The sequence below is a fragment of the Chenopodium album genome, chromosome 13 (genome assembly GCF_948465745.1).
Source record: "Chenopodium album chromosome 13, dcCheAlbu1.1, whole genome shotgun sequence".
Lineage (NCBI taxonomy): Eukaryota > Viridiplantae > Streptophyta > Magnoliopsida > Caryophyllales > Amaranthaceae > Chenopodium > Chenopodium album.
This window is the reverse complement of record NC_137846.1, coordinates 45,408,024-45,430,618: the sequence shown is the minus strand read 5'-3', so window position 1 is coordinate 45,430,618 and position 22,595 is coordinate 45,408,024. Positions and strand designations below refer to the sequence as shown.

The following is a 22,595-nucleotide window of genomic DNA, read 5'->3' as shown; positions in this document are numbered from 1 at the left end:
TTTCTCAAATCGAATCTAAACCAAATTGAGATTTGGTCCAATCCAAACCGAACCTAACCAGATTAATTCGGTTTTCATAATTAGATTCCAATCCAAACCGAAATTTGTCCCTCCTTTTGCAACATTCGATCTCGAAACCCGAACTTCACCTAGAAAATTCCTGCAATTATTTAACTTTTTCTCGTTGAGTACATTCGTATGACTCCATTTCCCATTTCCACCACCACTCAATCTTTCATCAACCTTCCTTTCTCTCTCATCAATGGCAGGCAATTGATCTGATCACAACATTTTTCTCTCTCCTAAATTTGGGTTTTTCATTTTTGCTTGGTTTGAAATCAACAATTCGATGTCTACATGTATTTTCTCTTTGGCTATCTTTTGATTTTTTCTTGGTTAATAATCTTTAATTTTTGGGTTGGATTTTTCTTATTTTCTGGAATTTGAATTAGATTAACGAAGAAAATGGGTCAGATCCAGTACACTGAGAAGCACTTCGATGATACTTATGAATTCAGGTATGAATACATGATTTTGAATTTAAATTAATATGGGGATTTTTCTGCAACTTTTTAGGTGAATCTTTATTGTTTGATATCGAAGGATTAAGCTTCGTGTTGTTTATAGTGTATACTTGCTGTTGCTTGCTTTCCATGACCCTCTTTTCGTTGATCCTTATTTTCCTTTTGCTTGTCACATAACAGCCATTGTTCCCCCGTGAGAATGCAGTTGGATCAACTTGTGGTGATTATCAAGGTCAGAATCTAGAGCATTCATGTTGAAATTGCCACAAACTCAAGTTATGCAATGATTACAAAATTAATTGACTGTGTCCATATATTTTCAGGTTCTTGGTACTCCTACTAGAGAGGAAATTCGATGATGAATCCCAACTATATTGATTTTAGGTTTCCACAGATTAAAGCTCACCCTTGGCACAAGGTATTATTGCTGTTTCCTCCCCTCTACTTTTTCACTCCATTTTTTTTTAAGTGGATCATAGCATCATACTATAATGTGTATCACTTGGGCCAATTTCTTCATATGATGAATTTATGAAAGGGGATGAGTACTGCTGCAATGTTGATTACATTGTTCATTTAATAAGATTAAGGTGAGGTGGTCAAGTGGCCTGTACTTTGAGAGAATTGAGCCATTGAAGTGTTAAGCATTAGTACCTAAACCCTTATGGCCTTGTGAAACTTATATGGCATTCATATGGCCGTCTTTGGGTGAATTTTATTTTTTATTTTTTTTATTTATTTATTTTTATTTATTTTTTATTTATTTTTTTTTCTTGGGAACAAGACGGTGTGTTGTTGGAAGTCCTTACATGCATCTGATTCCCTAAACATTTTTGTGTAAATCTGCAATGTCGTATACAAGTATCTATGTAATTTTCAATCAATGAACAATTTGATGCTTGAAAGAATTTGTATACTGATAATGATGTTCGCTGATGCAGGTTATTCCTAAATGAATGCCTCCTGAATGAATGCCTCCTGAAGCCATCAATCTTGCTTCAGGACTACAGTATTCACCCAATCTTTGTTGCACTGCAGTAAGCAACCATCCTCACCCATCACCCTTTTCTCCCCCACATTTTCGCACAATCTCATTTGGCACAATCTCATTCTTATTTTCTTATTTGACCTTGCCTTCATGTAAAAGCCTCCCTCCCCTTCCAAGGGAAAAAAAAGTTACAGGAAATGATGGAATGGGTAACATTCAAGGAAACATGAGAACGTCTAGATTTATATTTCCTATAAATAATCTTGTTAAATTATATTGTATGGTATTACCTGTTCGTAACTTTTTGCAAGTTTTAGAATCTGAACTTATCTTTTTGCCTTACTATTAGCTTGCAGTTGGAAGCATGTGTTCATCCTTTCTTTGATGAGCTTCGTGATCCCAATACTCGCCTTCCAAACGGTCGCCCACTGCCACCTCTTTTCAATTTCAAGCAAGAAGTAAGGTAGGTAATCAGTAAAGCAAATTTATGATCTTTCTAATCTATTTGAAATTACTGAGCTCTTTTCTATGGTTTTATGTTCTATCTTTTCCTAGCTATAAACAAGTTACTTTGTTCTTTTCCTAACAGATGTATATACTGAGGGTTTCAATGGTATCTATCAGAGCAGCTTTGAAGCTCCAACATGGCGGTGTCAAGGTCTATTATTGGGACCTTGACAATGAAATGGCCCTGATAATTATATTTTCTATTCATTTGCATCTTCTTCTGCTAACTTATATCTTAACAACCTGAAGCATGGGAACTACGGGCTACTGACGAGGTGCAAGGTTGAGGAATGACTTCCGAGGCATTGAAGTATGAATGATCTCTTAGGTTCTTACACTCCTTGATTACTCTATGTATTTGGTTGCCTGATTGGATGCGTTGGAAGGAACTCATTAAATCATCTTTGCAGAATTGGTGCTGTCGCTCTCTATGATGTTCTTTAGAAAAGGGCAGGGGTTGGCAACTTGGTAAGTAGTACAAAGAAAAATATATTTTTAAAAGCCTTACAAAGAAGAGTGGGTTGAAGAAAGAAAGAAGGGGGGAAGGAACAAGAGGGGGGTGAATAAAAGATGGGATAGTGGTAAAGACCAATTTTAACACCTTTAGGATACTTTTAAATTTGCAAAGCCTTAAAAGACGAGTTTGAGGATGATGGAGGAAGAGGAGGGCGAGAATATAAGTTCACCATTTTTAAAGTGTAGTTGAGGAAGAGATATGGAGCACTTTTAGAGAGAGAGAGAGAGTGAAAGGGAGGGGAGTAAGTACAACCTATAATTTTCAAAGCCATTTAAAGGAGGGAACATGGAGAAGAAGGATTTGGCATTTTATTGGGTAACATGGTACAAATCAAAGTTGGGTTGAGTATAGTTCGCATTGAGATCAATTAGAATTTTCAGAAATTAGTTTAGATCGATGAAATCGATTGGAACAGCCAAATTTACTTTAAATTGCTAAAGATTAGTTATGATCAATTGAATTTAGTTTTACAGTTTGGTACGAATCAGAGTTGGCTTGATATAAAGTATGTAGAAGAGAGCAAGACCTGTTGTGTGAAGCTGATGCTGCCCCGTTGCTTCTGTTTTGATTTAACTCTGCATGTCCCATCAAGTCAGCCAACTTCATTTTTTATAATCACGTTAACAACAGTAATCTGTTAGGGTTACCTTTGGGCTCTTGTAATTTGTCCTTGTTAGTTTGGTCAAGGGCGGTGTTGTGGGTTGGTGTTTTGGGTAAACAGCCGCATAAGAACAGGGATTCAGTGGGCTAAATGTAAGATCTTTGGGAAGTCTCAAACAAATAATTATGAAACTACCCATTTTGCTTTTAAATTTGCGATTTATACTGGTTGGATTATAAATGCACTCTTTTTACCAAAAAAAAAAAAAAAAAATATACTCATTGTGATGCTGAAATTGGCCTTATTGTCTTTTCGTCTACTTGGAAGCTCTTTGAATAATCCAATTCAAGGTCCCTCTTTCTTTCTGTCTTCTTCTTGAAACATTATTCTTGGTTTTTTTGCTCCTTTAGGTCTTGATCTGATGAATAGTGACTATGATTGTGTGATTACCTTGTGACTTTTTATACGATATCTTAGAATTAATTAGAATTAAAATTTATAAAATTTTGAAGTTATTTTTCTGATAGATCCAATCTTTGGTTAGTAAATTTGTTAGTGTTTGCTAATTGATTTCAGAGATCTTGCTTGCTACACCTGCAATTAGGCCTAAAAAAATATAGCTTATGAAACAGTTGTGTCTGAACCACCAAGATAATAATCATAAATTATTAGAGGGGGGAAGCTTTTCAGCTTATTGATATTCTTCTGAGAAGTTAAATTGGCGGATATGATCAACATGGAGCAGTGTATGTATTTGTTTAATAATTAGAAGAGTTGACCTTTAAAGTGGTTGTTAGCTCTTTGTTTACCTTTCCAGTACCGGTCCTTGTATTTGCTCTGGATTTGCATTTGCTTGCAATGTTATTCAAAATTCCTGTAGCTGTATTTGCTGTCAGTTTAGCTTGCAAATGTTTGTTGAAGCCGAGTCTTCAACTAATGCCTGTATGTTAGCCAATTGAAAATTATATATACCTGTATGACCTATGAAGATTAATTGATAAATTCTATACTAATTATGGGCTAAATATCTGTGCAATTTTGAGGTCATTAAGGAACTTCAATGATGTTAACATCGATTCGTTGTGAAAGTTGATTTTCCGCTCTGTACATCTTCATTCTGTAGTACTTTTATTTCAGTTTTCAGTTTTAATATAAAGATACCATGTCATGTTACATTGATATGCTTTCCTTGTGATACTTTCATCAAGTGGGATTGTGGGTTTTCGGAGGAGCTTTGCAAGTTGATGCAGTCACTGCTGCAATTCTTGGATTATCTGTGCAGCTCATTACTGGTGTTGTCACCTAGAAAGAATGCTTATTTGAGTCAGTTGCTTGGGATACCCTTACATAGTTTGCTGCACTTATTGCCTGGTTATTTCAACAAGTATGGGCTCATTTCCTGGTTCAGGGAAACCATGGTCAAGGTCTGTGTTCTTTCCTCTTCCCCTGAATATTTTTCCTCTTTTTCCTTTTGATGGTAAAAAATATGTAAGTAATAACCATCCTTAATTAGCAGAATTTAAAGTGTCTACATTCATAGTAAGTTCATCATTATTTACCAACTGGATTTTGTGATATGTATTTCACATGAGTTTGGAATCATTGTCTTTAACTTTACTAAGTTCAGAAAAATATATGCTTGGTAAGTTAATCATTCTTTATATGATTCTGCTAATCCTTTTACTAAGTTCAGCAAAATTGTATAGTAGGTAGTAGTAGCCAATTATCCAGAAAGTTGTTGAGAGAATCCTTGTGAGAGTTGTAGCCTAAAGCTACTGTGAGATTAATAGCCTAAAGCTATTGTTATCCTTGTAACCTTTAGTTTCCATTGTTAATCAAATTAATCAAGCTTGCCTTAAATTAACATTAATTAATTGTACTTATTGTGTGAGAAAACCGGTTCTTGACAAAGTATCCAAAGGAGGGAAGGAAGAGGATGAGGGACAGATTGTTTAATTTAATTTGCTATAAATTGTACATTAGTAATGTATAAGTGAAGTAAGACATAGCAAGGGGGGGAGGAAGAAAGGAGGTGAGGTTGAAGATGAGAAAGAAAGAGAGAGTGAGCCTCTCGAAAGCTCATGTTAGAAGAGCATCCACCTCTCGAAAGTGGAATTATCGTTCTATTAGTGTAATTCACCTATTATCAATATAATCAGCATTGTTCTTCCCTAATCTCTGCCATAATTAGAGCTGTAATCTTGTCAGAAACCATGCTAATTCCTAGCACTATGCTGATAGAAGTAATATTTGAGCCTAAATAAAGTTGGGTAAAATGACTTTTGATACATTTGGTTTAAACATGTGTCTGAACTACCTATCAGTGGATTAAACAAATACATGCACTTGCATATAAGCTTAAAATAAGCTTTAAATGATAAGTCCTGTGTTGTCTTTATAATTAAAAGATTAACCAAGGTTCACATGCAGCCAGTTGGGCAAAAACCTAGATTAACAAAGAGACATCTATTATCTCTCTTATTTCAATTATTTGTGCATGGCGGTTTTGTTTGCTATTAGAGCTCAGATATGAAAACATCAAGGTCAATATTTTTCATATACGTAGTAAAAGGTTTTATAGAGCCCGCATTTAATCAGTCTAGCCAATTATTGTAATAATATTTGTCTATTGCAATAACCCTTTTCGATATCAGTCAGGCTAGGCTGTTATCCATAGTGGCTTGTTATAGCAGCACTTCCACAATGATAGACTATGTAAAACATTAAATTTAGGCTATTTCATTGTTCAACTTGTAACAGAACCCTATGAACAGCTAGTCATAACCAGGTGTGAAACTAAAAACAAAATAGTTGTGTTAGGCTTTGAAATGAAAATTAAAATTTTTGTGATCTCGAGATTACAAATCTATACACCTTCTATAAATATGAGAAGATTGTTACTGTTGAATGAATATTGATGAGACATTTTGGCCCTTCTTTCCACATCGGTTCCTTATTGCCTTTTTTTGCTTGTCATGTGGACGTTGTTTGAGATTAGTACTTTTTCTCTCTCTCCTCCATTGAAGCACGCTGAAGCATTCTCTCCATTAAAACAGCTTCTTGAGGTAGATGGTTATCCTTCTTTATAGTCATCAAATATCTTCTCTCCTTCTGATTCACTTTCTCTCTCCTCTGAAATCAAATTGTACCAGAAATTCAGCATCAATTTGATCTAGGTTTTTAAGTTTAGGTGATGAAATTGCAGATGATGCTTGGGTTTTCTATTTCCTTTCATCAACACTGCTTCTTCTTCAATTCAATCTCTACAATGTATTTTCTCTCTCCTAATTCGGGTTTCTTTTGATTTTTTTTTTGGTTTATGATCTATAATTTCTCGGTTGATTTTTTTCTTATATTCTGAGATTCGAATTTATTTTTCAATTTGATCGTTGGAATGGTTTTTCACTTTTTTATTATTGGTTTTCTTGTCATTAGCAAGTGAATTTTCTTACGCACGTTAGGGTTTCCGCAGTCCAGTTCTCCATTGAAGCAATTGATTAGCGAAAAAAATGCGTCAGATCCAGTACTATGAGGAACACTTTGACGATACTTTTGATATCAGGTATGAATATATGATGATACTTATGAATACATAGTTTTCAGCTTACATGTATTCACCATACAAATTTTACCCACTTCCTGAAAACCCTATTTGAAAGCTCTATTTCCTTAATTGCCCAGATTATTGCGCATAACCCTTTTTTTGTTTTATTTTATGGGTTTTAAGATTTGAGTTACTAGGATGAAGGACAAATCATCGAAATTGCCATCAGCATCACCTTTTAAATTGGCAAGTTGTTTGATCTTGATGTTTCTTGGGATAAGTTTAACTTTCTTGTCTTTGAGATTATTTCTCCTTTTAAATTTCTTTTATTTTTAGAAAAATTATTCTTGAATTCGTATTGATGCCCTACAACTGGGTTTGTAAGTTAAGTTTGACATCAATATGATTGATTTAGGATTATGTAGAAGATTGTAGTCCATCTTAATTAGTGGGATTTATTGGAGTTTTCGCCAATTTTCCAAATTAATGAGATTTATTGCAAGGTATAATTGAATGAGATTTATTGCAAGGTATAATTGATTTTAATTGGTGAGGGAATGACTTCAACGAGAAGGGGTGAACTAATGTTAGGGTGAAAGGGCAACATATAGGATAACATGCATAGAGGAGGGAGAAAATATGTAGAGTACTTCAAAAGACCATTATAGTGTGAGGTAAAGATATGCACTTTCACCGGTCCATAGGCTCCATACTTATGTTGGAAACTTGGAATGTCGAGTGTTACATGGATACTCAAGTAGGGGTGAAAGTTCGGTTTGCGATTTGTATTATGGCCAAAACCGAATCCAATTCGAATTAATTCGGTTTTGGATTTCTCAAATCGAATCTAAACCAAATTGAGATTTGGTCCAATCCAAACCGAACCTAACCAGATTAATTCGGTTTTCATAATTAGATTCCAATCCAAACCGAAATTTGTCCCTCCTTTTGCAACATTCGATCTCGAAACCCGAACTTCACCTAGAAAATTCCTGCAATTATTTAACTTTTTCTCGTTGAGTACATTCGTATGACTCCATTTCCCATTTCCACCACCACTCAATCTTTCATCAACCTTCCTTTCTCTCTCATCAATGGCAGGCAATTGATCTGATCACAACATTTTTCTCTCTCCTAAATTTGGGTTTTTCATTTTTGCTTGGTTTGAAATCAACAATTCGATGTCTACATGTATTTTCTCTTTGGCTATCTTTTGATTTTTTCTTGGTTAATAATCTTTAATTTTTGGGTTGGATTTTTCTTATTTTCTGGAATTTGAATTAGATTAACGAAGAAAATGGGTCAGATCCAGTACACTGAGAAGCACTTCGATGATACTTATGAATTCAGGTATGAATACATGATTTTGAATTTAAATTAATATGGGGATTTTTCTGCAACTTTTTAGGTGAATCTTTATTGTTTGATATCGAAGGATTAAGCTTCGTGTTGTTTATAGTGTATACTTGCTGTTGCTTGCTTTCCATGACCCTCTTTTCGTTGATCCTTATTTTCCTTTTGCTTGTCACATAACAGCCATTGTTCCCCCGTGAGAATGCAGTTGGATCAACTTGTGGTGATTATCAAGGTCAGAATCTAGAGCATTCATGTTGAAATTGCCACAAACTCAAGTTATGCAATGATTACAAAATTAATTGACTGTGTCCATATATTTTCAGGTTCTTGGTACTCCTACTAGAGAGGAAATTCGATGATGAATCCCAACTATATTGATTTTAGGTTTCCACAGATTAAAGCTCACCCTTGGCACAAGGTATTATTGCTGTTTCCTCCCCTCTACTTTTTCACTCCATTTTTTTTTAAGTGGATCATAGCATCATACTATAATGTGTATCACTTGGGCCAATTTCTTCATATGATGAATTTATGAAAGGGGATGAGTACTGCTGCAATGTTGATTACATTGTTCATTTAATAAGATTAAGGTGAGGTGGTCAAGTGGCCTGTACTTTGAGAGAATTGAGCCATTGAAGTGTTAAGCATTAGTACCTAAACCCTTATGGCCTTGTGAAACTTATATGGCATTCATATGGCCGTCTTTGGGTGAATTTTATTTTTTATTTTTTTTATTTATTTATTTTTATTTATTTTTTATTTATTTTTTTTTCTTGGGAACAAGACGGTGTGTTGTTGGAAGTCCTTACATGCATCTGATTCCCTAAACATTTTTGTGTAAATCTGCAATGTCGTATACAAGTATCTATGTAATTTTCAATCAATGAACAATTTGATGCTTGAAAGAATTTGTATACTGATAATGATGTTCGCTGATGCAGGTTATTCCTAAATGAATGCCTCCTGAATGAATGCCTCCTGAAGCCATCAATCTTGCTTCAGGACTACAGTATTCACCCAATCTTTGTTGCACTGCAGTAAGCAACCATCCTCACCCATCACCCTTTTCTCCCCCACATTTTCGCACAATCTCATTTGGCACAATCTCATTCTTATTTTCTTATTTGACCTTGCCTTCATGTAAAAGCCTCCCTCCCCTTCCAAGGGAAAAAAAAGTTACAGGAAATGATGGAATGGGTAACATTCAAGGAAACATGAGAACGTCTAGATTTATATTTCCTATAAATAATCTTGTTAAATTATATTGTATGGTATTACCTGTTCGTAACTTTTTGCAAGTTTTAGAATCTGAACTTATCTTTTTGCCTTACTATTAGCTTGCAGTTGGAAGCATGTGTTCATCCTTTCTTTGATGAGCTTCGTGATCCCAATACTCGCCTTCCAAACGGTCGCCCACTGCCACCTCTTTTCAATTTCAAGCAAGAAGTAAGGTAGGTAATCAGTAAAGCAAATTTATGATCTTTCTAATCTATTTGAAATTACTGAGCTCTTTTCTATGGTTTTATGTTCTATCTTTTCCTAGCTATAAACAAGTTACTTTGTTCTTTTCCTAACAGATGTATATACTGAGGGTTTCAATGGTATCTATCAGAGCAGCTTTGAAGCTCCAACATGGCGGTGTCAAGGTCTATTATTGGGACCTTGACAATGAAATGGCCCTGATAATTATATTTTCTATTCATTTGCATCTTCTTCTGCTAACTTATATCTTAACAACCTGAAGCATGGGAACTACGGGCTACTGACGAGGTGCAAGGTTGAGGAATGACTTCCGAGGCATTGAAGTATGAATGATCTCTTAGGTTCTTACACTCCTTGATTACTCTATGTATTTGGTTGCCTGATTGGATGCGTTGGAAGGAACTCATTAAATCATCTTTGCAGAATTGGTGCTGTCGCTCTCTATGATGTTCTTTAGAAAAGGGCAGGGGTTGGCAACTTGGTAAGTAGTACAAAGAAAAATATATTTTTAAAAGCCTTACAAAGAAGAGTGGGTTGAAGAAAGAAAGAAGGGGGGAAGGAACAAGAGGGGGGTGAATAAAAGATGGGATAGTGGTAAAGACCAATTTTAACACCTTTAGGATACTTTTAAATTTGCAAAGCCTTAAAAGACGAGTTTGAGGATGATGGAGGAAGAGGAGGGCGAGAATATAAGTTCACCATTTTTAAAGTGTAGTTGAGGAAGAGATATGGAGCACTTTTAGAGAGAGAGAGAGAGTGAAAGGGAGGGGAGTAAGTACAACCTATAATTTTCAAAGCCATTTAAAGGAGGGAACATGGAGAAGAAGGATTTGGCATTTTATTGGGTAACATGGTACAAATCAAAGTTGGGTTGAGTATAGTTCGCATTGAGATCAATTAGAATTTTCAGAAATTAGTTTAGATCGATGAAATCGATTGGAACAGCCAAATTTACTTTAAATTGCTAAAGATTAGTTATGATCAATTGAATTTAGTTTTACAGTTTGGTACGAATCAGAGTTGGCTTGATATAAAGTATGTAGAAGAGAGCAAGACCTGTTGTGTGAAGCTGATGCTGCCCCGTTGCTTCTGTTTTGATTTAACTCTGCATGTCCCATCAAGTCAGCCAACTTCATTTTTTATAATCACGTTAACAACAGTAATCTGTTAGGGTTACCTTTGGGCTCTTGTAATTTGTCCTTGTTAGTTTGGTCAAGGGCGGTGTTGTGGGTTGGTGTTTTGGGTAAACAGCCGCATAAGAACAGGGATTCAGTGGGCTAAATGTAAGATCTTTGGGAAGTCTCAAACAAATAATTATGAAACTACCCATTTTGCTTTTAAATTTGCGATTTATACTGGTTGGATTATAAATGCACTCTTTTTACCAAAAAAAAAAAAAAAAAATATACTCATTGTGATGCTGAAATTGGCCTTATTGTCTTTTCGTCTACTTGGAAGCTCTTTGAATAATCCAATTCAAGGTCCCTCTTTCTTTCTGTCTTCTTCTTGAAACATTATTCTTGGTTTTTTTGCTCCTTTAGGTCTTGATCTGATGAATAGTGACTATGATTGTGTGATTACCTTGTGACTTTTTATACGATATCTTAGAATTAATTAGAATTAAAATTTATAAAATTTTGAAGTTATTTTTCTGATAGATCCAATCTTTGGTTAGTAAATTTGTTAGTGTTTGCTAATTGATTTCAGAGATCTTGCTTGCTACACCTGCAATTAGGCCTAAAAAAATATAGCTTATGAAACAGTTGTGTCTGAACCACCAAGATAATAATCATAAATTATTAGAGGGGGGAAGCTTTTCAGCTTATTGATATTCTTCTGAGAAGTTAAATTGGCGGATATGATCAACATGGAGCAGTGTATGTATTTGTTTAATAATTAGAAGAGTTGACCTTTAAAGTGGTTGTTAGCTCTTTGTTTACCTTTCCAGTACCGGTCCTTGTATTTGCTCTGGATTTGCATTTGCTTGCAATGTTATTCAAAATTCCTGTAGCTGTATTTGCTGTCAGTTTAGCTTGCAAATGTTTGTTGAAGCCGAGTCTTCAACTAATGCCTGTATGTTAGCCAATTGAAAATTATATATACCTGTATGACCTATGAAGATTAATTGATAAATTCTATACTAATTATGGGCTAAATATCTGTGCAATTTTGAGGTCATTAAGGAACTTCAATGATGTTAACATCGATTCGTTGTGAAAGTTGATTTTCCGCTCTGTACATCTTCATTCTGTAGTACTTTTATTTCAGTTTTCAGTTTTAATATAAAGATACCATGTCATGTTACATTGATATGCTTTCCTTGTGATACTTTCATCAAGTGGGATTGTGGGTTTTCGGAGGAGCTTTGCAAGTTGATGCAGTCACTGCTGCAATTCTTGGATTATCTGTGCAGCTCATTACTGGTGTTGTCACCTAGAAAGAATGCTTATTTGAGTCAGTTGCTTGGGATACCCTTACATAGTTTGCTGCACTTATTGCCTGGTTATTTCAACAAGTATGGGCTCATTTCCTGGTTCAGGGAAACCATGGTCAAGGTCTGTGTTCTTTCCTCTTCCCCTGAATATTTTTCCTCTTTTTCCTTTTGATGGTAAAAAATATGTAAGTAATAACCATCCTTAATTAGCAGAATTTAAAGTGTCTACATTCATAGTAAGTTCATCATTATTTACCAACTGGATTTTGTGATATGTATTTCACATGAGTTTGGAATCATTGTCTTTAACTTTACTAAGTTCAGAAAAATATATGCTTGGTAAGTTAATCATTCTTTATATGATTCTGCTAATCCTTTTACTAAGTTCAGCAAAATTGTATAGTAGGTAGTAGTAGCCAATTATCCAGAAAGTTGTTGAGAGAATCCTTGTGAGAGTTGTAGCCTAAAGCTACTGTGAGATTAATAGCCTAAAGCTATTGTTATCCTTGTAACCTTTAGTTTCCATTGTTAATCAAATTAATCAAGCTTGCCTTAAATTAACATTAATTAATTGTACTTATTGTGTGAGAAAACCGGTTCTTGACAAAGTATCCAAAGGAGGGAAGGAAGAGGATGAGGGACAGATTGTTTAATTTAATTTGCTATAAATTGTACATTAGTAATGTATAAGTGAAGTAAGACATAGCAAGGGGGGGAGGAAGAAAGGAGGTGAGGTTGAAGATGAGAAAGAAAGAGAGATACAAGACAAAAATGAGAAAGAATCGAGAACTTTTAAAAGACAGTTTTCAAAATGTATTTTGTTTAATAATAAGACATCTCTACCCTTTTAAAAACCAAAAGTTGTGTTACTATTTGAATCTACAGTGTGATTCTGAAAATACCCCTCTGTTGTTTTTTTTAAAAGCTGTCTTGGTCTTTTAGTCAGCTTCTTTTCCTCTACCTCTCCCGAATTCCCTCATAGCCATTCATCTCTTTTACTTCATTTCCATTTCCAAATTCCCACAACAGTCAACACTCAACACTCATTTTATATATATATATATATATATATATATATATATATATATATATATATATATATATATATATATATATATATATATATATATATATTTTTTTTTTTTTACAACACTCAATCTTTACTTGTCTCTCTCCTCTATTTCATTCCATGATTTCACCTTCATCAGATGGATTACCTTCATCTTAATCCCCCTCAAATTCTTGGTTTCAGAATTTTGCCTCTCTGTTTGCGATTAATCAATGAATTTGGGGATTGGGTTTAATCTGTAATTAGAAATTTCGATTGAAGATTTGAGGAAGGATTATACTATCGATCTGAAATTCTCCCCGAGCAACAACAACGAAGAAGCAAATTAAAAAAATGGGTATTTTTTTTTTGATTTTATTTGTTGTTAGCTTACATTCATCAAGAGCTGATTTTTCTTTTTGATTTTTTAGGGTTTTAAGGGAGCTCAAGGATCTATAAATGGAGTTCGATATTTTCATGCCAAATTGGAGAAATCTGCTTCTTTTGTTCGACCTGAGGAAGCTATCGTCGATCCCTAAATCATTAGGGATGAACTGGAAGAAGTTGATGAGGAAGATGGCGAAGATCTTTACAATGACGATTTTCTCAAGTAATCGTTTTCTTCCTCTTTTATTTAATTACCTTTAAGGAGCGTTCATGTTTCATAATTTCGTATTTTTATTTTTTGGGTTGTGGGAATAGTGATTACCGGGATTTGGGAGAGCAAGATCAGTATGAAGAAGAGGGGTTGAATAATTCCTATTGGAAGATTATGCAGCTGATGGGATTTGAGTCAGATTATGCCGCTGAAATGGAGCTTGATTTATAAAGAACTGTTAATGAAAACTATATATGCTGTAAATGATAATTTATAAAGTGCTGTAAATGATAATTTATAAAGAACGGATTTTTTGTGTGAATTTTGTTAGGAAGGATGATAAATTTTGTTGAATCGATTTTGGTAAAGGTTTTGACTTTGATTATATATGGTGATTTTGGTTAGATCAAGCTGCATAAGTTATATATTACACAATATTACTAATTTTGTATGTTAATTGATGAATAATTATAATTTTGAGAACTTGTGAAATTTGGGGAATTGCAGCATTGGATTAATTGGGGAATTGCAGCATTGGATTAATTGGGGAATTGAGGTTGGAAACCGGAAATTGAAGGATTATTCTATGATTATATGGGTTAAATGCAGAGATGAGGAATTTATGAAGGGAAATTCTGTTTATTTTTTGATGTGGTTGGATGTGTTAGATCAATGTATATGGATACTCGCGATTTAAAGGTATATTTGACGTGGTAATGGATGGTTGGATTGTGGTGGGGCTAAAGTTGGATCATCTGTTGGACGACGAAGGAAGTTATATGATTCTTGGCATAAATAGATTATGGTTCAATTGGCTAATGGGAGGAGATTCTTGGTAGAAAGTGGTACTGAAGATTTGCTCTATATGGTTGAGCACTTTATAAATTATCATTTAGTTGTTGATGGGATTACTTAGAAAGTGTTGTTAATGTGTTGGTCATACTGTTTTTGCATAGCTGTTAAGTAGGGAGAGAGTGAGCTATGAGCGAGCTGTATATTTTCCATAAATTTATCACATCATAATGTCACCGTTCTGTAATATAGGTAATCTATGTGTAAATGTGTGTTAAGCCTGTTAACTATGAACCTAAGAATTTTGAAGGAAATATATCTGTTGTTGCTTAGTACTAAAAATTGCAATCTGGATTCTAATACCAAATTGATAATATTTAGAAGCATTAAAAAAAAATCTCGGATCTCACCATATGGGTTTTTCCCTCTCTGATAACCCATCACTTAACATAGAAGCTAAATAAACAGTTCTGGATTGTAAAAGTAGAAACACAAATTGTGGCCTATATGCTTTGATTACCACTGATAATTTTGATAAATCTGATTAGATTTTATCCTGTAATGAAAGCTATCATTTGCACTTGTTCTGGTTGTTTCTGTAGGCTGTGCCATATATGCTGAGTATTTTATCGGAATAGTTAGAGATGAGTTTTGTTATCTTGCTTAGGTTCATAAATTGCCCTACACTGTTGATTGCTTTTTGTACTCGTGGTTTGGACTGTTGTTTTTAATATGCTTGGTTCCTGCTTTTGTAAGTCACCAATAAATTAGAGAACAAAATAATTGATGGCATAGTCTCTTAACGCAGAGAGTTAGGGCAGTGGGTTACTCTCAGCCTATCAATATCGGTGAAATGTTTTCCGAAGGGTCTCTGAATCCATATGTTGATGGAGACGATCCTTATGCATTTAATTAAAGGTAGAAAATTATGTTCTTGTATCTTTCTACATAAAATCATGCTATTTGATTCTTTTTACTCTGATGTTGGTTATTCATTTGTTTGTTTTTGATGTTGGGTATATTGCTTTGCATTATCTTTTGTTAGGTCAGATTAATTGTGTTGAAATCAGAGGGGTGGATCGGAAAAGCTATGGAGAATCGTAGCATTCTGTTCACTCAATTGTGGTTCAATTTTTTTTTTGCTTTTTTTTTTCCTATAATTTGGGTTATAATGTGAGATTAATTGGGTTATATGTGTGGGATGAACTGGGTTATTTTTCTTGGCTTAAAGAGGTACTTGGGATCGAAAGAATACTACTCCTATTGAAATCAATTATAAAATCTGAAAGTCGTGTTAAAGTGCATGGATTAGATAGATTACCCATAATAAATTGAGGAAATTTACTGCTATAGATGTATAAAACGTCGGCCATGAGTTGTAGCTGTGTGTGTAAACTCTAATGCCTCATCTACTTTGCTTTATTATCATGGCAGTGCTGGTGATTTAGGTCAGATGTTTGATCTTTTTGTGGAGCTTAGCAGTCGTCTTCGTGTTAATCTTATGGGTAATTTTGTAAATTTTTCTAATCTCTGATATGTTTTAGTTTTCAAGGGTTATTAAGCTGAAATTTGTTTGCCCCATAAAGTATGAAATTTTATATCTCATGATAGACAATTTTCAAGTCCCTGTGAGTAGATGGTAAACAAGTGCTTTAGGGTTTTGGTTCATTTGGTATATATTAGAGGCATAGATAGCAGGATTTAGGAAAGTCATGAACTAAATCTGGGGTTTTGGATTTGGAGTGTATCTTGAATTTGGAACTTGTATAACAAGTTTTGAGTGTAATTAAGAAGCACAAGTTATAAACAGAAGTTAAAAATATAAATTTTAAATTATGATCCTCTTCTTATGAATAATGCTGCGGCAGAAGTTAGGGGCTGTTGGTTTGATTTTTACTGAACATCTTATTGCTTTTACAGAGGAAGGTCAAGTAATTTGCCGTCAGATCCATCATCTGTAGGTCGGGGGATTGTAAAGGCTGAACTGAGATAGTTGTGGAAGCTCGCTCACTGGAAACGAATAACTTTGAGATGATCTCGAGAAGATACAGATTCAATATTTTTAGGTAAATTGTTTTATATTTATACTGATTCAACTTGCAAGTTGTTTTGCCTTGATAAAATATTGGCGGACAAGTGAAGAATCGGTGCTTATAGTCATCTACTCATCTCATAATAAAACAAATGAACATGAAGAACTATCTTTAGTGACAAATTTTGGGCTAAATTTGTTGCAACACTTTTGAATATTTGTATAGAAAGGTAGCAATATATCATGTATTTTATATCTTGTATTATTGAGTATGACAAAATTAAACAATGTTCATAAATTATTTGAGACAAAGGAAGTGGCATGATTATGGAAGACTTGAAGTGCCATAGTAGATTAAGTTCGTAAAAGGCCTGCATTACGGATGCATATTTAATTAGTGGTAATCAAAGCATGTAGGCCATCATTTGTGTTTCTACTTTTACAATCCATAACTGTTTACTTATCTTCTATGTTAAGTGATGGGTTACCAGAGAGGGAAAACCCCATAGATTAAGTTTCAAGCATGCTTTGATTATTGTCAACTACTCCGATTTGCTATTCATTATTTTCATAAATTAGTTTATGGGTAATATTGATATTGTGCTTTTAGTGTCAGATCTGATTTCTAGTCATACTGAAGATTTTATTTAATTCAGATATGGGTTTCTCTATTATTTTTTTTAAAACCGTCAAATTTCCAAACTATAATTTTTTTTTTTTGACAAAAACCACACATTTTATTAAATCAAGAGCAGAATATCATCCTTTACAAAGTATGCTGTTTCATGAGGAACTTCCTCAATCCACACATGCAACCCATCACAATTCTTACTAATCTGAGCCAAGTTGTGTGAAACTTTGTTTGCCTTCCTGCCTACATAAGAATGTTTAATAGATATACAAGTTTTTGCAATCTCCAAAATATCATTCATGATAAAACCAAAGCTACTGTACTCCGTTCTTTGGTTCTTCAGAAAGTGAAAAGCCTTGATGTTATCATTAATGATAATTTTAATTTTCTTATGTCTGAAGGAACCGTTTTAATTACTTTAGTCATGAGGTTTATGCTCTTGCGGAAAACTTCCGAACAAAAATTATAATTTATTAAAATAACATGGTGAATTTATGATAAAAAATGCCCTTTTGATTTCTTGATTATCCTTGTTGAGGCAGTGCTTGTACCTTGATAATATCCGTAGACAGAAAATTATATTGGTATTGTTTAAAGAGTTATCCTTTGTAGGTGTCGTAGTTTCTGCTGCAGATGGATTGCATAGTTCTAATAATTTAAAGAGGTATTGGAAAAGGGAATGGGTTATCAGAAGGTTGGTGGAGCTTAGAGATAGAGGTGCCTGGAACGGCAATCTCTGTGATGATGTATGGAGGAGGCTTTGGTATGGTAATGACATGAGTTTGATCTAGAGATCGTAAAAATTTTAATTCTCCCTTGTGTATTGGCTATTTCTTTCAGGTTGTAGGTGTTATGTGTTTATTGGTTTGACTATTATGGCTATTATGGAGATTGAAGGCCTTTTCCACAAGTTGCCATGTTCTTGGATTTGCCCCGCATAATTTTCAATGAATTGATAATTTCTTTTGGGTTATTAGGTATCTCGAATCTTGGCTTTTAGGTGTTGTGGCCTTTTCAGCATCAATTTCTAAGGTTGTATTGAGACTATTGACTGTAGGTTGTCATACAAGTGTCTTTGATTTTTGTCTCCTAATGGATGTATGAGGCTTGTTGTACTCATGTTATAGTTTTCCCATATATATCTAACTATTTTGCTAGATATTAACCAACCGAATCATATAGTCTTTCATAGGTATCTAACTATTTTTTTGAACTAATTTAAAGATAAATGACTCCTTACTATCGTTAGTTGAAAAAATTAAGTATATGACAAGTTTCATATTTTGCAGTGGGGAACTCGACTACCTTGTGATTGACATGCCACCGGGGACTGGTGAAATTCAGCTAACTTTGTGTCAGGTTCTTGTTGCCTGTGCTTATTCTAGGTTTAAAAGAAAAAGTGGAGAAAAAATGGAAACATAGTTCTTTTCCCCTGCATTTGCTGAATTTTGTAGCATATTTTTGTCAGGTTGTTCCATTAACAGCAACAATTATTGTTACACTCCTCAAAAGCTGGCATTTACTGATGTTGCTAAAGGAGTTCGCAAGTTCTCAAAGCTCAAGGTTTGAATCTTATGTGCAGAAACCCCTATTGTACAGTTAATTACCTTCTGCTTTTCTGTTTACAACCTGTGATGGGACTGTATATTAATATATTTGACGTAAACAAATATATTTATATACAGTCCTATCACAGCTACTTGCAAGAATTTTCTATCTTCTTCGGAATCAATATTTAGTCTACTCTCGAAATTGAAAGGTTTGTTTTCAATTTACCCTTTTCTTTCTAGCTTTAGGGTTTTTATTTCTGGGTTTTGATTTGAAATTCTGGGTTTTGATTTGAAATAGTACAAAAGTAACGTGAATTAACAATCATAATTGCTACTGTAAATGGAAATTAAGTTGTGTAATTTCTATATATCGGGAGGTTGTGCTCTGGTACTTGCATTGTTATCTTTTCTTATTCAAGTTTGCTACTTGTATGATTTTAGGGCACAACTATATTTATATACAGTCCTATCACAGCTACTTGCAAGAATTTTCTATCTTCTTCGGAATCAGTATTTAGTCTACTCTCGAAATTGAAAGGTTTGTTTTCAATTTTCCCTTTTCTTTCTAGCTTTAGGGTTTTTATTTCTGGGTTTTGATTTGAAATTCTGGGTTTTGATTTGAAATAGTACTAAAGTAATGTGAATTAACAATCATAATTGCTACTGTAAATGGAAATTAAGTTTTGTAATTTCTATATATCGGGAGGTTGTGCTCTGGTACTTGCATTGTTATCTTTTCTTATTCAAGTTTGCTACTTGTATGATTTTAGGGAACATAATGTGGATGTTATGCTCTGGTAATTCCAGTCTTGAGGGTGCTGTCAACTGGATAGTTGAACATGAGAATGATGCTGACATTGATCAGATGCCCATGGTCCTCATGCTCTTATCAATACCAATTTTATTTCCTATTTAATGTTCTTTGTTCCAACTTTGTTCTGTCATTTCTCTCCTGCTACGTGTATTTTTGGCTGAAAAATGTGAAAACTCCATGCACCATTTAGGCAATGTTGCTAATGTTTTTTGTTGTTTATTTTTATCATAATTTTCTTTATTTGTGTCCTTGATTAGTACCTATCTCAAAATTACACTAGAAATGGTTGGGTGGAGCAGAAACCTCCTGTTCCCCTTAACAAACATGGGAATTTGAGAGTTGGGTAGAACTTTTCAATCCCACCTACACTCCCTATCAAACATATACCCTGTGATAGGTGTTGGTTGCATGGCTAATTATTTTCACTTTGTCCATCGGTCCATCCCTTAATGGTATTACTGGTTGTCGTTTTGGGCCTTGGGCTTTGTTCATCCTCAAAATTTACTGCTTATTTTAGCATACGAGAGAGAGAGAGAGAGAGAGAGAGAGAGAGAGAGAGAGAGAGAGAGAGAGAGAGAGAGAGAGAGAAATTAGATTAGATAAGCAAGAAAGAGAGAGAGAGAGAGAGGGTGTAAGGAAATGGAGTGAAAATTTTAATCAAAAGGTTGGAGTCAGAATTAGAAGTAAAAGAAGGAAATGAAAATGAGTAGAATCTAAATGATGGAGTGAAAATTTTAATCAAAAGGTTGGAGTTAGAATTAGAAGTAAAAGAAGGAAGATGCCTTTCGCACCTTGATGACCATTATGTGATATCACCTTCCATAACTCGAGTCCTCTTCTTGCTCTGTGGTCTTTGTGCTGTACATAAAAGGATAGATTTGATATGTGGTTATAATAGGTGTTTTACTGTGGAAGATAGATATCATGTATATTCTTGTTGGCTTTCTTGTTGTGCTCAATTCATCAATTGGATATTTGATGTATTGTAATAAAGATCCAGGATACGTCGTCAAAATATCTGATAATTTTGGTGATCCTAGGAAAGCATAGGTGTTACAAAATAGCTGTTATACAATCATATATAACTGTATTTTGTTTAGGGGTATTACGTATATTAGACATTCATTGGTCAATGTTGTTAAGGAGTGTACTGTGGGCAGTTAATTGTGATGTATGCTTGCTTAGCTTATACTTGGAATTCATATGAATGTTTTATCATGTGTCCTTGTAAGTCTTGTTAATATGTCAATCCTTTTTTGCTCCTTAAGCATGTTGTGCAGTAGAGGGGTGTTTAGAATAATGAATACGCTGTGTATCAATTTTAAAAGTTGAACTACGAGTGCTTGCCTGTTTATACCCTTAATTGTGGCTCTAATTAGATAATTCAATGTACACTATATAAGAATTGTTTAATGAACATCTGAGTATTATATAGTTTCTGTGTTTGGTAATTATATTTTTTTTATGAATAGTGTAGATTATTGCAGATTTGCAGGTGTTGAAAATGTCTCATTTTGGGTAAAATTTTGCTTATCTTTTCTGCATGTTATTTTCTTGTGTGTTTCAGGAATAATTGGCTATTTTCTTACCAAAGGACTTGTGTAAATCACCTACTAATACTCTAATATGAGTAGTTGAGTACTCTTCTATCTTGTGATTTTGAGAGGCGACTCACATTTCCATCTTAATTGGATAACTATTTTGTACGAGGATTTTTTGCGATGTCTATTTGGTTCATCAATGCTATAGAACAGTTGAGCAAAAATGTGTATCCTATTGCTTTCAATTATATATACTACTATTTGTTTGCTACTTAGAAAAGATACTTTAATCAGTTTAATTGTCGTTAACGAATGTATTGAACCAGCCCATATTATTAGTTATCTTGATGATGTCTGGTGACTGCATTTTGTCATGTATATGCATTGTAGTATTACACTGTGGATGGCTGAATACAGTCAATGCCACTCTTGATAGATAAATTTTGTTCTTGCCTTTCACTATTACATGCAGATTTGATATCTTGTTTGAGTTTTAATGCTTGATACTCTTAAAAATCTTGAAAATAATAAGAAGAAAATGGTCCGTAATTATTTTGTAGAAAATTGGACATGTTTTTATTTTTTTTTATTTTTTTTATTTATTATTCTTGTTATTTATTATAGTGGTTTATTTCAAAATTCCCTTTGTAGTTTATGTGAATACCATTTTATCAAACTTTAATACTTGTAGTTTCATTTGGCTATATATATTCATATTTTACTTTAAAAGTTTCTTTTGTATTTTTTCCATGCTTTTGCTAATTACAAAATACCTTATTTTTTTCACAATAGTAATAATTTCTAACAATAACTATAGCAATTACTATCACGTATTTGCTTATACTACAAATTATCAACACTTGGTTCTACTTTATTGGGCTATCGCGCATAAAGAACTTAATACCAATTCTCAAAACTAAACCCAAAACCCAACCTAAGCAAATAAATCGAATTAGTACAATACATCTATTATAAATTAAAATTAACTACACTCCATTCGTGTGTATTGGGCTATTGCGCGCGATGGCTCAACTAGTAAACATAAAAAGTGTTTTGGATGAAAACAATGGGACCTTTGGCAAGGTCCTTTCTGGTGGGCTGAAGACTGGTCTCGGTCCAAGTGACGACTGGGCCGAGGATTTCTTGCACAGCAAACACACGTAAACTGGCCTCGGGGGTTGTGCCGAGGAAGGCCCCTCCGATGCCGAAGTCAATACAGTGTTTAGAGAGAGAAAGCTATGCAAGAGTATTAATTGCTTGAGGCTCTAAATGAATGAATGTAATGTGAGAGTAGTGATGACTTTTATACCTTTGCACAATTGGAGATATGGGCCACAAGTCAGGTGGGCTTGCCACATTGACTGGGCCATTGACTTGACTTGGCATGGATTGGAGAGTTGAGCCTTTGACCTTGGGCTTGTAATTGAATCATTTATGGACTGGCCCAATTAGGCTAAATTGGACCCAAACAACTTGCCCCCCAGACCCGATTTGGAAGTATGACGGGTCGGGTTTTAATTTGTAAAATGGAGGGAAGTAAATGATTTAATTATTCAAAAAATTTGAACTTGAACAATTATTAGTGAAACAATTGCTATTTGGGTAATAATTAAGGAAGTTGGAAGATTTAGTGGGA

At 34.1% G+C, this 22,595-nt stretch overlaps 2 long non-coding RNA genes across 12 annotated transcripts; both read left to right on the top strand.

The window, feature by feature from the left end:
• Window positions 1-358: 358 nt before the first annotated feature.
• On the top strand, window positions 359-5,145 carry LOC145576706 (uncharacterized). 4 transcript variants are annotated; one of them, XR_014098532.1, is made up of 7 exons: window positions 359-518; window positions 705-756; window positions 848-1,561; window positions 1,862-1,975; window positions 2,102-2,170; window positions 2,269-2,329; window positions 4,346-5,145. It is a non-coding gene; the product is annotated as an uncharacterized LOC145576706 (long non-coding RNA). The 4 variants fall into 4 exon arrangements; XR_014098531.1 differs by having other exon boundaries at window positions 2,269-5,145; XR_014098530.1 differs by having other exon boundaries at window positions 2,102-2,329.
• A 2,726-nt stretch (window positions 5,146-7,871) lies between these two features.
• On the top strand, window positions 7,872-21,636 carry LOC145574807 (uncharacterized). Of its 8 annotated transcripts, XR_014098180.1 has the most exons (15): window positions 7,872-8,031; window positions 8,218-8,269; window positions 8,361-9,074; window positions 9,375-9,488; window positions 9,615-9,683; window positions 9,782-9,842; window positions 11,859-12,074; window positions 13,433-13,611; window positions 15,200-15,309; window positions 15,826-15,896; window positions 16,312-16,457; window positions 18,344-18,413; window positions 18,523-18,617; window positions 19,046-19,142; window positions 19,375-19,658. It is a non-coding gene; the product is annotated as an uncharacterized LOC145574807 (long non-coding RNA). The 8 variants fall into 8 exon arrangements; XR_014098181.1 differs by adding an exon at window positions 20,986-21,636 and having other exon boundaries at window positions 9,615-12,074; window positions 19,375-19,478; XR_014098178.1 differs by having other exon boundaries at window positions 9,615-12,074; window positions 13,442-13,611.
• Window positions 21,637-22,595: the final 959 nt, after the last annotated feature.